Below are 14,274 nucleotides of genomic sequence, written 5' to 3' on the forward strand. Positions count from 1 at the left end.
TTCTTTTGATCCTTTTTTCTTTTTTCCTCTCTGCTTCATTTATTTCCACCATTTTATCTTCTACCTCACTTATCCTATATTCTGCCTCCATTATTCTACTCTTGGTTCCCTCCAAAGTGTTTTTGATCTCATTCATTGCATTATTCATTTTTAATTGACTCTTTTTTATTTCTTCTAGGTCTTTATTAAACATTTCTTTTATCTTTTCAATCTTTGCTTCCAGGCTATTTATCTGTAACTCCATTTTGTTTTCAAGATTTTGGATCATTTTTATTATCATTATTCTAAATTCTTTTTCAGGTAGATTCCCTATCTCCTCCTCTTTTGTTTGACTTGGTGGGCATTTTTCATGTTCCTTTACCTGTTGGGTATTTCTTTGCCTTTTCATCTTGTTTAGATTGCTGTATCTGGAGTGGGCTTTCTGTATTCTGGAGGTCTGTGGTTCCTTTTTATTGTGGAGGATTAACCCAGTGGGTGGGGTTAGACGATTGGCTTGTCAAGGTTTCCTGGTTAGGGAAGCTTGTGTCAGTGTTCTGGTGCGTGGAACTTGATTTCTTCTCTTTGGAGAGCAATGGAGTGCCCAGTAATGAGTTTTGAGATGGGTCTATGTGTTAGGTGTGACCTTGGGCAGCCTGTATGTTGATGTTCAGGGCTATGTTCCTGCGTTGCTGGAGAACTTGCGTGGTATGTCTTGCTCTAAAACTTATTGGCTCTTGGGTGGTGGTTGGTTTCAGTGTAGGTATGGAGGCTTTTGGACAGTCACTTATTACTTAAAGTTCCATGTAGTCAGGAGTTTTCTGGTGTTCTCAGGTTTTGGGCTTAAGTCTCATGCCTCTGGATTTCAGTTTTATTCTTCCTGTAGTCTCAGGACTTCTCCAACTATACAGCACTGATAAGAAAACTTCTAGGTTAATGGCGAAAAGATTCTCCCCCGTTAGGGACACCCAGAGAGGTTCACAGAGTTACATGAAGAAGAGGAGAGGGAGGAGGGAGATAAAGATGAGCAGGAGGAGAAAAAGGGGGACTCAAGAGGAGAGAGACAGATCTACGCAGCTGTCTGTTCCCAGAGTGTTCTCCGTAGCCCAGTCACCTACAAAGATTCACAGAATTGGATTGGGAAGAGAAGGCGAAAGGAGGAAATAGAGGTGTTCTGGGGTAGAAAACAGAGAGTCAAGATTGGGAGAGAATAACCTTCGGTTTAAAAATAGGGCTTCTCTTCTTTTTTTTTTTTTGTAAGGTTATAGTGTATTGAAAATGAAAATTAAGGAGTAGTAGAGGAGTACTAGAGGACTTTAAAAGAAATAAGAGAAAAATAGAAAATAGAAGAGAAAAAGGAAAGAAAAAAAATAAGAAAAAAGAAAAAGAAAAAAAAGAAAAAAAATTTTTTTTCCTAATTAAAAAAATCGTAAAAACCTATGGAAATGAAAGTTAAGGAGTAATGGGGGAGTAATAGGGAATTTTAAAGGAAAATAAAAGAGAAAAAATAAAAAAGAAAAAAAAAGAGGAAAAAGTAAAATTATATCTAGGAGTTTCTCTGGAGCTGCTGCGGTCAGTGTGGGTTCAGCTCAGTTTCAGATAGCTCCTCATTCCAGCTTACATTTCTCGATATCTACAGGCCCCTTCCAGTGTAGTCGGTGTTTTCTAGAGGGATTTTAATCTGTTGCACCAGTCCCTTCTGAAGCGGTTCCCTTTGTTTTTTTGGCTTCTGTTTGCCCGTCTCTTCAGAGCCTCATTTCCGCCCTGACACAGGCGGGCGGAGGTGGACTCTTACTCAGGTAGCTAGTTCCGTCGCTCTGCGGGGAGGGGCCGGCGCTGCGGGGGCGGGGGGCCGGCGCTGGGGGGAGGGGCCGGCGCTGCGGGGGCGGGGGCTGGCGCTGCGGGGGCGGGGGCCGGCGCTGCGGGGAGGGGCCGGCGCTGCGGGGACGGGCTGGCGCTGCCGGGAGGGGCTGACGCTGCTTTCTCCGTCTGCACTGCTCAGGCTCCCGGCTGTTCTATATGGAGCGCGCCCCGCGCTGCGCGAGGTTCCAGCCCTCGGGTGTTCCACAAAAAGCGCGGAAGGAAAAGCTGCGCCCGCTCTCAGTGCCTTCCCCGTCAGAGCGGTCCAGGCAGCCAGGGGCTCGGTGGGCGCACTCTCCCCAGGTGTGGCGCGCCCACTCCCTTCCATGGACCCAGTTTCAGTTTCCTCTGGCGCCAGTCGGGTGCGCGCGCCTTCTGCCCTCCGCGTCCCCAGCCCCAGTCCCCGCCCGCGCCGGTCAGGTGCCTGCGCCCTGTGTCTCGCCGCGACCTTCCCCTCCCCCCTGCCTCCTGCCTCCGGCGGGGCTGGGCCGGTCCGCAGCCTGCGAGCTCCTCTCTGGACCCTCTCGGTCTCTTTGTTCTGCGAACGGCCGGCAGTGTGTTCGGGCCGGTTAATTTACTCTCTCTCTTTTGGTCTCCCACAGTTCAAGTTGGCAACTCACAGAAGCTCCCTCCGATTGTCCTCAGGGCACTCAGGCCCGGACCCTACCCCAAGCAATGCCGCCTAAGACTTCCCGGGACGGATCTCCGTCCTTAGCTCTTTTGTCTCACTTTTTATCTTTTATATTTTGTCCTACCTCCTTTCGAAGACAATGGGCTGCTTTTCTGGGCGCCTGATGACCTCAGCTAGCGATCAGAAGTTGTTTTGCAAAGTTTGCTCTGCGTTCAGTTATTCTTTTGATGAATTTGTAGGAGAGAAAGTGGTCTCCCCGGCCTACTCCTCCGCCATCTTGGCTCCTCCCCCACACATGATTTTTTATTTACTTTATAGCTGGAAGTTTGTACCTTTTCACCACCTCCATCGATTTGCCCCCTACTCCCACCCCTGTATCTGACAACCTCCATTCTGTTCCCTGTATCTATGAGTTTCTTTTATTTTTTTAGATTCCACATATAAGTGAGGACATAAAGTATTACATTTTCTCTGAGTTATTTCGTATAAAATAATGCCCTCAAGGTCCATCTGTTTTGCTGAAAGTGGCAGACTTTGAAAACAACCTAAATATCCATCAACAGAGGCATGGATAAAGAAGATGTGGCATATATATATTATTATATATATTACATACATATAATATATTTTTATATATAATATAACATAATAGGTATTGTATATAATATATAATATATTATAGATATAAATATATAAATTATTGTATAATATGTATTATATAATATATATAGATTATATAATATATGTTATAAATATAGATAAATTATTATATAATAAATATTATTATATATATTATTATTATATATAATATATATATAATGGATTATTACTCATGTGTTAAAAAGAATGAAATAAGGCCATTTACAGCAACATGGATGGACCTAGAGAGTGTCATACTGAGTGAAGTAAGTCAGACAGAGAAGTAAGTCAGACAGAGAAGGAGAAATATCATATGACATCCCTTATATGTGGAATCTAAAAAGAAATGATACAAATGAAGTTAATTACAAAACAGAAAAAGATTCACAGACTTAGAAAATGAACTAATAGTTGCAGAGGGGAGGGATACTTAAGGACTTTGGAAAGGTCACCGTACACACTGCTATATTTAAAATGGATAACCAACAAAAACCAATTACATAGCACATGAAATTCTTCTCAATCTTATGTGCCAGCCTGGATGGGAGGGGAGTTTGGGGAAGAATGGATACATGTATATGTAAAGTTGAGCCCCTTTGCTGTTCACCTGAAACTATCAAAGTGTTGTTAATTGGCTATACCCCAATATAAAATGTTTTTGGTGTTAAAAAAAATTAAAAATAAAATTTAAAAAAAGGGAAAATGGCAGAATTTCCTTCTTTTTATGGTATATATGTGTGTGCATGTGTGTGTGTGCATATATATACATATACATACATACATACATACATATATATATATATATATATATATAAATTGCCATTTTTTCCATCATCCATAGATAGACACTTAGTTTCCATATCTTGGCTTTTTAAAATAATGCTGCAATGAACATGGGAGTGCAGATATCTTTTTGAAATAATGATTTCATAAAATTCAAATATAAATCCAGAAGTAGATTGTTTGATAATATGATAGTTAGAACTATATATTAGATAGTGAGATAGTTAGAACTATCTATTAAAAATAGATTTTTAATGTTTTGAGGAAATCCCATACTGTTTTCTACAGTGATTAGACCAATTTAAATTCCCACCAACCATGCACAAAGCCTTCCTTTGCTCCACAACCTCCTCAACACTTGTTCTCTCATCTTTTTGATTGCTGTCATTCTAAAAGATATGAGGTGATATCTCAAGGAGGTTGTGACTTGCATTTATCTGATTAGTGATGTTGAACATCTTTCATGTAACCTGTTGATCACCTATATGTTTTCTTTTCTGGGATTATATTTAGTATGAATCCTGAGGTGTGAAGTACGCAGTCACCTTTAATTTGGCAGCATATAGAGAAATAAGGGTTGCAGCTAAACCTGAAGTGATTTTGTAGGTTGGGGCAAACCTAGGGTCTGGGGTGGAGAATGGCTCCCCCAGGAAGCCTCTCAACATTGGGATCCAATAGAATGCTTTCCATCACCTAGTCCCAACCCAGGCCACACAGCCAGCCTTGTGGTACCTGAACTGGTCATCTGCATTGCCATTTCATTATTGTGGTTTACACTTGGAACACACACTACCTCCTGAAATGCCACTTAAAAAATCAAGTCAACAAATGTCACAGGGGTCTTGGGAAGTAAGAGATGTTCCTTATACTTCTGAGGAGAAGCACAAGTTCTCAACTTTATAACTGGTGTTTCCTCATCAGCAGCCCTGGTTCTCACTGTGCACAGTCATGGAAGTTACCTATGAACTCTTCCCACCCATATTTCATGATTTAGTTCTTCAGACTTCGGAAGAGTGGACACAGGATGGACTGAGATCCTGCAATTGTGTCCTCAGGGCCCAGTCAGCCCCAAATTTCCAAAATGATTCCCATTAGAGTCACTGACCCCCTGTGTAGTAATCCAGTGCCACTTCTGTCTCTAGGAGCTGCTCACATCTGGCTCTACCCATGGAAGAGACCACTTGTGGGAAGGAGGTGACTCAGAGTCCAGGTCCGAGGAGATTCACTGATAACTCACTCAGACACAGCCTATCCTGCCCATGTTGGACACAGGTCTGTGATTGAGCTTAAACACTTCTGAAGGCAACTGTTCTCCATTTCTATTACCCAGCAAGTAGATGCATCTCAGGGAGGACTAAAGTAGACTTCTCTTTCCAGTCACACTTGTGGTCTTCTCCTAAGCTTTTGCTTGTGGACAAAGAATGCCACCTGCCATTTCATATATGATGAATGTTTCAGTCAGAGAGTTTTCAGCCACTGCAGCTGCCTCCAACAGAGCACCCTGAGGGGAATTCAGGATGGAGAAACAAGATACTGGCCCTAGATAGTTAAGATGCATATCAAAGGAATGGCTTCAATAAGCTCAGACTGTTATACCTTCCCATACATAGAAAAGTGTCATAGTCACTAATTTGAGATATCTGGGTTTTGTGATTAGTAACAAATTTTTGATGTTTGACTTTTTTTTTTTTCATCAAGGTCTCCTATATACCCTGACTCCTCCCTTACCTCTTTGAAACAGGTCCTCAGAACTATTTGAGATTTCTCCCTGGACTGTAGTTCTCAGTAAGGCCACTAAATAAAACATAATTCTCAACTTTCAGGCTGTGTACATTTTTTTCAGGAAACAGTTTTGGTGACCATGAAAGGAGCCAGAGGTGACTTCTCTCCTTCACCTGAACTCTACAAAGAAGCAGAGCCTTGGTACAGACAGAGTCCCCTTTCACCAGATATTTGCTGGGAGACTCCAGACTGTGTTGGGTTAGTCTCTCCTGATTCTCAGATCCACAATTATTGATTCATGATCCTGACTTTCATATGATGGATAATAGCAGGCACTTGACCCCACAGTTGAAAGATTCTGAGGGAGTCCAATTGGAAGACACTGGGACTTACTTAGTTGAAAGACACTAAGCAGTCTTGGCTGAGTGGTTAAGTAGGAGGATCACCTGACCTATTTCCTCAATTTGGCTATCTTAATATAAGTGGCTGGGATAAAAGTGAAAATAACACGTGAACATTTTGCTCCAATTAAGAGGGAGGAGATTCTTCCCAGTTGGCTAGAGTGTTCTCAAGTGACTGAGAAACTGAGGGGAGTGGTGGAGGCAGAGTATTCATACCTTACTGTTGTCCCACGGGGAAACCAACTTACTAATTAACAGATTTGCTTGTCCCGGGATGAGGTAGAAAAATTGGACATCAGTCACTTGAGAACCCACAGCATTTTTAATTGGCTGGAGGGAGAGACAATTCAGAGAGCTGCAACGTCCTCAGGGTGACACCTAGTGGAGTTAAGCTCGCAAGGAGCACACCGACCCACCACACAGTTTAAGTTTCATCCTTAACAAATACAATTTGATAGTGGGCTTCTCTGGTGGTTCAAACGGTAAAGACTCTGCCTGCAATTCGGGAGACCTGGGTTTGATCCCTGGGTCGGGAGACCTCCTGGAGAAGGGAATGGCTACCCTCTCCAGTATTCTTGCCTGGAGAATCCCAGGGACTGTAGCTTCTCAGTCCATGGGATTGCAAAGAGCCAGACACGACTGAGCGACCAACACTTCCACAGTTCCACTTCAATAGTAAACAGAGTCTCTCAAACAGAGAAAAGAGTGGTGTCAGAAAGCCAAACTGTAACACTCCAGCTTAATTTGTGTCCAATATGTATGGGGCATATGCTTGTAAGTATTTACTGGATAGGGGAAATAATACTAAAGGAAATTTAAGCTTGAAAACAGCCAATTTGGGATTCTTTTGATATTCCAAAAGTGGTAGCATAATGCTCACAGCTATATACACCAGGCTTGAAAAAAAAAATTTTTTTTTTCCGAATTCTGATCTTAAAGATACAAAAGTCCTTCTAGGGGGAACTTAAATTTCTCTCCCAGTGTCTGTGAGGTGTAAATGTTTTATCTGAACATCTTCAGCATTTTTATTTTCCTGAGTTTGAGAGCTTGGTCTCTGCCATTGGAAAGGTACACATATGGTGTATGCTTAGGATTCTGAACAGTCCTTTTGGCTGTGCCAACTCTCAGGAGCCTTTCTCATCTTAACCTTTGTTACAGCCACCTGTGCAATGAAGGTACTTTCTTAGATTATTTTTTGGAGTAAACTTTTCAGATTTTGTGAGGGTTCCATATAACCTTTGCATTTTCTTGTGAGGATATCTCTTGTGTCTTATAGGTTTAAATCACTATTAAAATAGTACTTACAAATGGCCAACGAGTGGATACATTAAGTTGGAGGAAATTCTGAAATGAAAAATTTTATAGAGAGCTCTTAGCATAAACAACTAATTTATTGGTAACTATGGGAAAGAGTGACAGAGGATGAGATGGTCAGATAGCATCACGGACTATTGACTATAGAACATGAACTTGGGCAAACTTTGAGAGACAGTGAGAGACAGGGAACCCTGGTGTGCTGCAGTCCATAGGGTCACAAAGAGTCAGATTGAACAATAACAAATGGGAAAAATCAAAATAGAAAGAGGGGGAAAATATATGTATAACTATGTGTGGCTCAGCTGGTAAAGAATCTACCTGTAATGCAGGAGACCAGGGTTCAGTCCCTGGGTCAGGAAGATCCCCTGGAGAATGGAATGACAACTCACCCCAGTATTCTTGCCTGGAAAATTCCACCTACAGAGAAGCCTGGTGGCCCCCAGTCCATGAAATTGGAAAGAGTTGGAGATGACTGAGTGACTAACACTTTCACTTTCATTAACCTAATAACTCATATATTTTAAAACAAACAAAATGAACAAACAAAAAACCAGTTTGGGAAGCCTCACTTATTATTTCAATTTCTCCTCAATTTGTTTCATAGATGCTAAGAAAAACATTAGGGTAATTAATGTTAATTAGATTTATTAACAAGGAAATTTTTTAAAAAAGAGAGAAATTCTAAAGACTTCTTAACAAGCTGGAAATTTTAAAGGGATTCATCTCCTCAAAATAAAAATCTTTAGATGATTATTAAGACGTGGAATAAGGAAAACAGATGTTAATGGGGGTTAAAATGTTCTGACACAACACTTCCTAAGGTGGGATGGGTAAAAGGGAGACACCAACATTAAATGACCTCATACAATTCTGTTCTAATTACTCAGGTTTAAATAAGCACATATATATTGGCTGAATCCCTGGCAACTTTTTATATGAAAACAGATAAAGTTGTCAGTGGATAAAATGAAAGGAAAGCTTCTAGGACTCCTTATAAAACCAAGGCTTGTTAATGGGGTCCTAATGGAATCGAAAGTTAAAGTTGTAAATTTGAAAAAAATGGAGATAAAATTTCATTAAAAAATTGTATACTTAAATGGGCTTTAAATAAGATGGTTATATCTCTTTTTCCTTATTATATTATGGAATAGACATTATATCTCATTAGGAATTGCTTCCCTTCCTTAATATAAGGCATAGCCTATGAATCTGCCCCTCAGGAAAGATTAGTTGAATACACTAAAGGAAACTGATATGTTACCTGAACCTATAAATATAAAGTGAAACTGGGAGCAAATATCCAGGGGCTAATAAAAATAATGATAGAGGGTTCTTTTTGTTGTGGTTGTTCTGGGTTTAACTTGTGCAATCAAAAAGAGGGCCTTTGTTGAATGCCTTGTGCCAGTTTTGAGGGCATCATAAACTGAACTGTGAAATTCTAGATTGTAGAACTCTTGATTTCCAGTTTACTTGGAAATCGTCTCACTTGCATATAAAAAAGGAAATTAATGACTACATGGCTTGAAAAATCAATCATTTCATATCATTTCCCTGGCAGGTCAGTTCTTTAGGGAAATATAAGCAACTGTTTCGTTTTGTGCATCTCTACAAATCAGAGAAGTAAATACAGCACACAATAATCTGAGGCTGAACTTCATCAACTCAATCAAATAAAACATAAAACTAGTTGATGGGAAAAAAGGTGGAAAAAGAGGCCTTTTTAAACTGCTGGAAAGCCTCCCTTACCCCAAATCTAATTCATAGCCTCTTAAAGAATTGTCAAGCAAAAATATAAAATCTTAAAAAAGTTTTTCCCACATAGTAAAGCCTTAGTCATCTGAGAAAAAAAATTTAACTTTTTCCAAATGTTATTTATAAATGGTAAATTAACATTGTAATACCTGATTCATAACTGTTAAATTGAAGCTATGAGTTCTCTAGTTTTGTCTATTTATATACTCTATGTACATTATACATATGATATATCTCTACCTCTAGCTAATATTAAGATAAATAAATTTATAGTAGAGCTCTATTTGATAAACCTAAAAGTATGTACAAAGTAAATATTTTAAATATAAAGGAAACTGAGCAGAAAGAATTTTAGGTTTATGTGAGCTAAGAAATATTCAGTGAATATTCAGAAATATTCAGCCCATTAAAATAATATCTGGTATTAAATCTAGCTTAAAATTGTTGGTTTAATCTACACAGACATGCCTTAGCAGTTTTTTTAGCTTTTTATTTTATATTGGAGAATAGCCAATTAAAAATGTTGTGAAAGCTTCAGGTGGACAGCAAAGGGACTCAGTCATATATATACATGTATCCATTCAATCCCCAAACTCCCGTTCTATCCAGGCTACCTCATAAAGTTGAGCAGATTTTCCTGTTCTACACAGCAAGACCTTGTTGGTTATCTATTTTAAATATAGCAGTATGTGCCTGTGAATCCCAAACTCCCTATCTCTTCCCCCCATTCTTCCCCCTGTAAGGTCAACTCTGAGTCTGTTCCTGTTTTGAAAATAAGTTCATTTGTATAATTTCTTTTAAATTCTGCATATATTATGTTTCTCTTTCTTTAAATGACTGACTTCACTTAGAAAGACATGCCTTACTTTTATTGTTCCTAGGTTTTCTGAAGGTCAACAAGATCATGTTAGATCTGTTGCAGAGTTTGCCAGCAAGAGAAAATAACTTGGCAAAATGATAATATTTTTTTAATTTATAGAGGAAAGATAATATTTTTCAGGCAAATGTTAGGAATAATTATGTTTTGGGTATGTCTATCTAAAACAGTTTCTCCAGATTTTTGATAACTGAAAACTTTAGAATTTTGCAAAATTAAGTTAAATGATTGTAATTCACTGAGTATCCATTCATTTCAAGTAACATAAAATACAGAAACATTAATTGCTAATGAGGTCGTGGTTTATCTAATTTTGTCTTCTAACCCAAGGAAATCTAAAGATTTTGGAGTTTATCAAACACTGTAAGGAATGAAACTCTGCTATGAGAAAATACATGGTTCTAGAGGCTACTAGATGGGGAGACAGTGGAAACAGTCTCAGACTTTATTTTTGGGGGCTCCAAAATCACTGCAGATGGTGACTGCAGCCATGAAATTAAGACGTTTACTCCTTGGAAGGAAAGTTATGACCAACCTAGATAGCATATTAAAAAGCAGAGACATTACTTTACCAACAAGGGTCTGTCTAGTCAAGGCTATGGTTTTTCCAGTGGTCATGTATGGATGTGAGAGTTGGACTGTGAAGAAAGCTGAGCACTGAAAAATTGATGCTTTTGAACTATGGTGTTGGAGAAGACTCTTGAGAGTCCCTTGGACTGCAAGGAGATCCAACCAGTCCATCCTAAAGGAGATCAGTCCTGGGTGTTCATTGGAAGGACTGATGCTGAAGCTGAAACTCCAATACTTGGCCACCTCACGCAAAGGATTGACTCATTGGGGACGACAGAGGATGAGATGGCTGGATGGCATCACCGACTCGATTGACATGGGTTTGAGTAAACTCCGGGAGTTGGTGATGGACAGGGAGGCCTGGTGTGCTGCAATTCATGGGGTCGCAAAGAGTCGGACACGACTGAGCAATTGAACTGAACTGAACTGAGAGGCTATGAGATAGATACCTTATTTTGCCAATCAGGATTGTTACTGTGTTCAAAATTCCTTGCTTCTTGGCTTTTGCTGGAGATTCAAGAGTTGAGAATTCAAGGACTTCAAGATCTTCAAGGGTTGAGAATTCTAACTGAAATACATAATTAAAGCTACAAGAAATAGTAAGGGAAATATTTCAGTGTGCAAGGAAAGTAGGATGTGTGTTTTCAGCAAAAAAAAAAAAAAGAAGAAAGAAAAAAGATATGGGGAATGGAAATGTATTTTGTTAAAAGAAAAGAAAGTGATTTTGTGCTAAAGCTGATTGTTTCTGGACAGGAAAGAAAATAAAGGATAGACTACTATACATACAGAAAGCCGTGTAAAGTTTGTAAACAGAGACCCCTAAGAAAAGATTTTTGTACAAAGTCAGGGTGTAACCAGATTGAATTTAATTAAGTAAATGAAGTTTGTCATTGAGGGTGGACTGGTACAGATCTGCATTTTACTGATTTCTTTATGTTAAGAGAACAGAAGTTTGTTTGTTTGTTTTTTAAGTTGAATTATTTTTTATAACAGACTGTGAGCTTCTTTGCTTTCTGATAATCTGTATTTGCCTTAAAAATCTTCTATTGTCATGCTGGTTGAATGAATAAGTATTGTTTCACAGTGACCTATGCTTCTCTATGACCACATTTGATACATTTGACATATTTGCCCATGTCAAATTCTAAATAAATTTCTTTTGACCTCTAGGTAACTTTGAGCTGCTTCCAAGGGCCCCAGAAAAATCCCAAAGAGAGATATTAAACACATTTAGTGTATTTGGTATTCTAATTCCGTGGGAACATTATCACATAAGTGGTGATAAATCCTTCTTGGGTTATATTGTGTGGGTAAGTGTCATTAATACAATTAGTCGCTCAAGTCATGTCTGACTCTTTGCGACCCCATGAACTGAAGCCTGCCACGCTCCTCTGTCCATGGGATTCTCCAGGTAAAAATACTGGAGTGGGTTGCCATTTCCTTCTTCAGGGAATCTTGCTGACTCAGGGATTGAATCTGGGTCTCCTACATTGGCAGGCAGGTTCTTTACTATCTGAGCCACCACCAGGGAAGCCCGTCATTAATACAGATATTCCAAAATGTATGTGGACTTTCTAAAAATCTGATATGTGCTAGTACAATGTTATCAGTCATAATTCTAGTTCTTATCTTGAAATGTTGTGTGTCACAGAAATATCCAAGTTTCCTTTCAATTGCATCATAATCAGATCTTTAATCCTGCCACTTGAAGTCTTTTGTTATTTATCAACAATCACTGTTTTACTCTGATACTTTTATAAAAGGAAGATCTTTGAGAAGATTCATAAAGAGAAATTTCAGGCAAATATAAATTTCTGGTGACTTTTAGACTATTCCATTGAACTGGGTAAGAAATCATAAAGCTAACAGAAAACCTGATGACTTCCTTCAGATCAACAAGAAATAATTTGGAAATGGAATGAAAGAACTGAAATTATGATTTATAATTTTATGACTTTATTTTGAAATACATTGGCTTTTTGCATTTCTTTTCCAGAAAATCTCTCCTCTTATGCTAGCTATGACTTACAACAAGTTGATAAATTATTCCTTTGTAAACAACAGTGAAGCAGTTATCCACTTCTCTCTTCCTGATACTTTAGAATTTGGCTTCTCCATCTGACTCCCATCTGGACTTGATAGTTTATTACAACCAGATTATAGTTAGTTATGCTAACCATTGTTTTAATTTTCCCTCTTTTGCCGTTTTCAACTTATTTCTGCCTTGTGCTTCTGCTGTACTCAGACTTTATTAATATTGTTAGTAGTATTACTTATATCTTGTCTATTTTATAAGGCTGTTGTCTGTCACATTACTCAATCATTAACCAGACCTCCAACAAAGTAATGATGGCTGTGTGCTCAGTTGCTTTATTTGTGCCCAACTCTTTGAGACTCTATGGACCATAGCTCACCAGACTCCTCTATTCATGGGACTCTCCAGGCCTGAACACTGGAGTGAGTTGACATGCTTTCCTCCAGGGGATCTTCCCTACCCAGGGATCGAATCCAGGTCTCCTGAATTGCAGGTTCTTTTATCACTGAGCCACCAGGGAAGCCCTGTGTATGTGTTAGTCACTTAGTCATGTCCAACTCTTTGTGATCCCATAGACCATAGCCTGACAGGCTCCTCTGTCCATGGGATTCTTCAGGCAAGAATACTGGAGTGGATTGCCATTTCTTTTTCCAGGGGATCTTCCTGACCCAGGTATCAAACCCAGGTCTCCTGCATTGAAGGTAGATTCTTTACCATCTAAGCTATAGGGAAGTCCAGGGAAGACCTAATGATGGCTATATATCTTGAAACCATCAATCACACACACACACACACACACACACACATATATATAACTTGACATATAGAATATTTGTAATAGTGCAACTATTATGGGAAGAAGGAACAAGGGAAAATTTTCCCAAATCATAATAGACTAGTAAAGATGGGAGATGCAGAGAGTTTTAGACTATCAACAGGGCCTAATCTGAAAATTAGGACATTGAGTGGCCTATCAACAGAATCCTCCTCAATATAGGAATGAATCTCCCTGGCAAAATGGAACAAAATTGATCATAAACTGCCTTGCCTCCCAAAAGTTGACCAAATTTATGACCAAATTAAGACACTGTGGACAGTGTGTCACTCACCATTTTAGTGAGCAAATGCTGCTGTGTCCAAAAAGACAGCAGTCACTGCGGCTGCCCCCGACTATGCACCCTTAGGGGAATTCAGGCTGGAGAAGACAGGATACAGGCCCTAGATACTGAAGATGTACAGCAAAGGAAAGAGTTCAAAAAAGTCAGACTCTTACATCTTCTCATATGTAGAAAAACACTAAATCATTAACTTTAGAGGTCTCCCAGAGGATGAGATGGTTGGATGGCATCATCGACTCGATGGACATGGGTTTGGTTGGACTCTGGGAGTTGGTGATGGACAGGGAGGCCTGGCGTGCTGCAGTTCCTGGAGTCGCAAAGAGTCAGACACGACTGATCGACTGAACTTAACTGAACTTCCATAATTAGCAGTAATGTTTTAATTTTTTTTTTCTTTTTAGCTAAAACTCTTATGTGTTCTGGCTCCTCCATTACCACTTTGGAACAGTTCCTGAGAGCTATGTGATAAGTTGCCTTCCAAGGCTATAGTTTTCAGTAAGGCCACCAAATAAAACATAATTTTGAACTTTCAGGTTGTGTATTTTTATCAGGTGACATGCTCTTCCAAAACTTTTTCCCTATTCAGAGTATCC

This window comes from Dama dama, chromosome 14 (assembly GCF_033118175.1).
Source record: "Dama dama isolate Ldn47 chromosome 14, ASM3311817v1, whole genome shotgun sequence".
Taxonomy (NCBI): domain Eukaryota; kingdom Metazoa; phylum Chordata; class Mammalia; order Artiodactyla; family Cervidae; genus Dama; species Dama dama.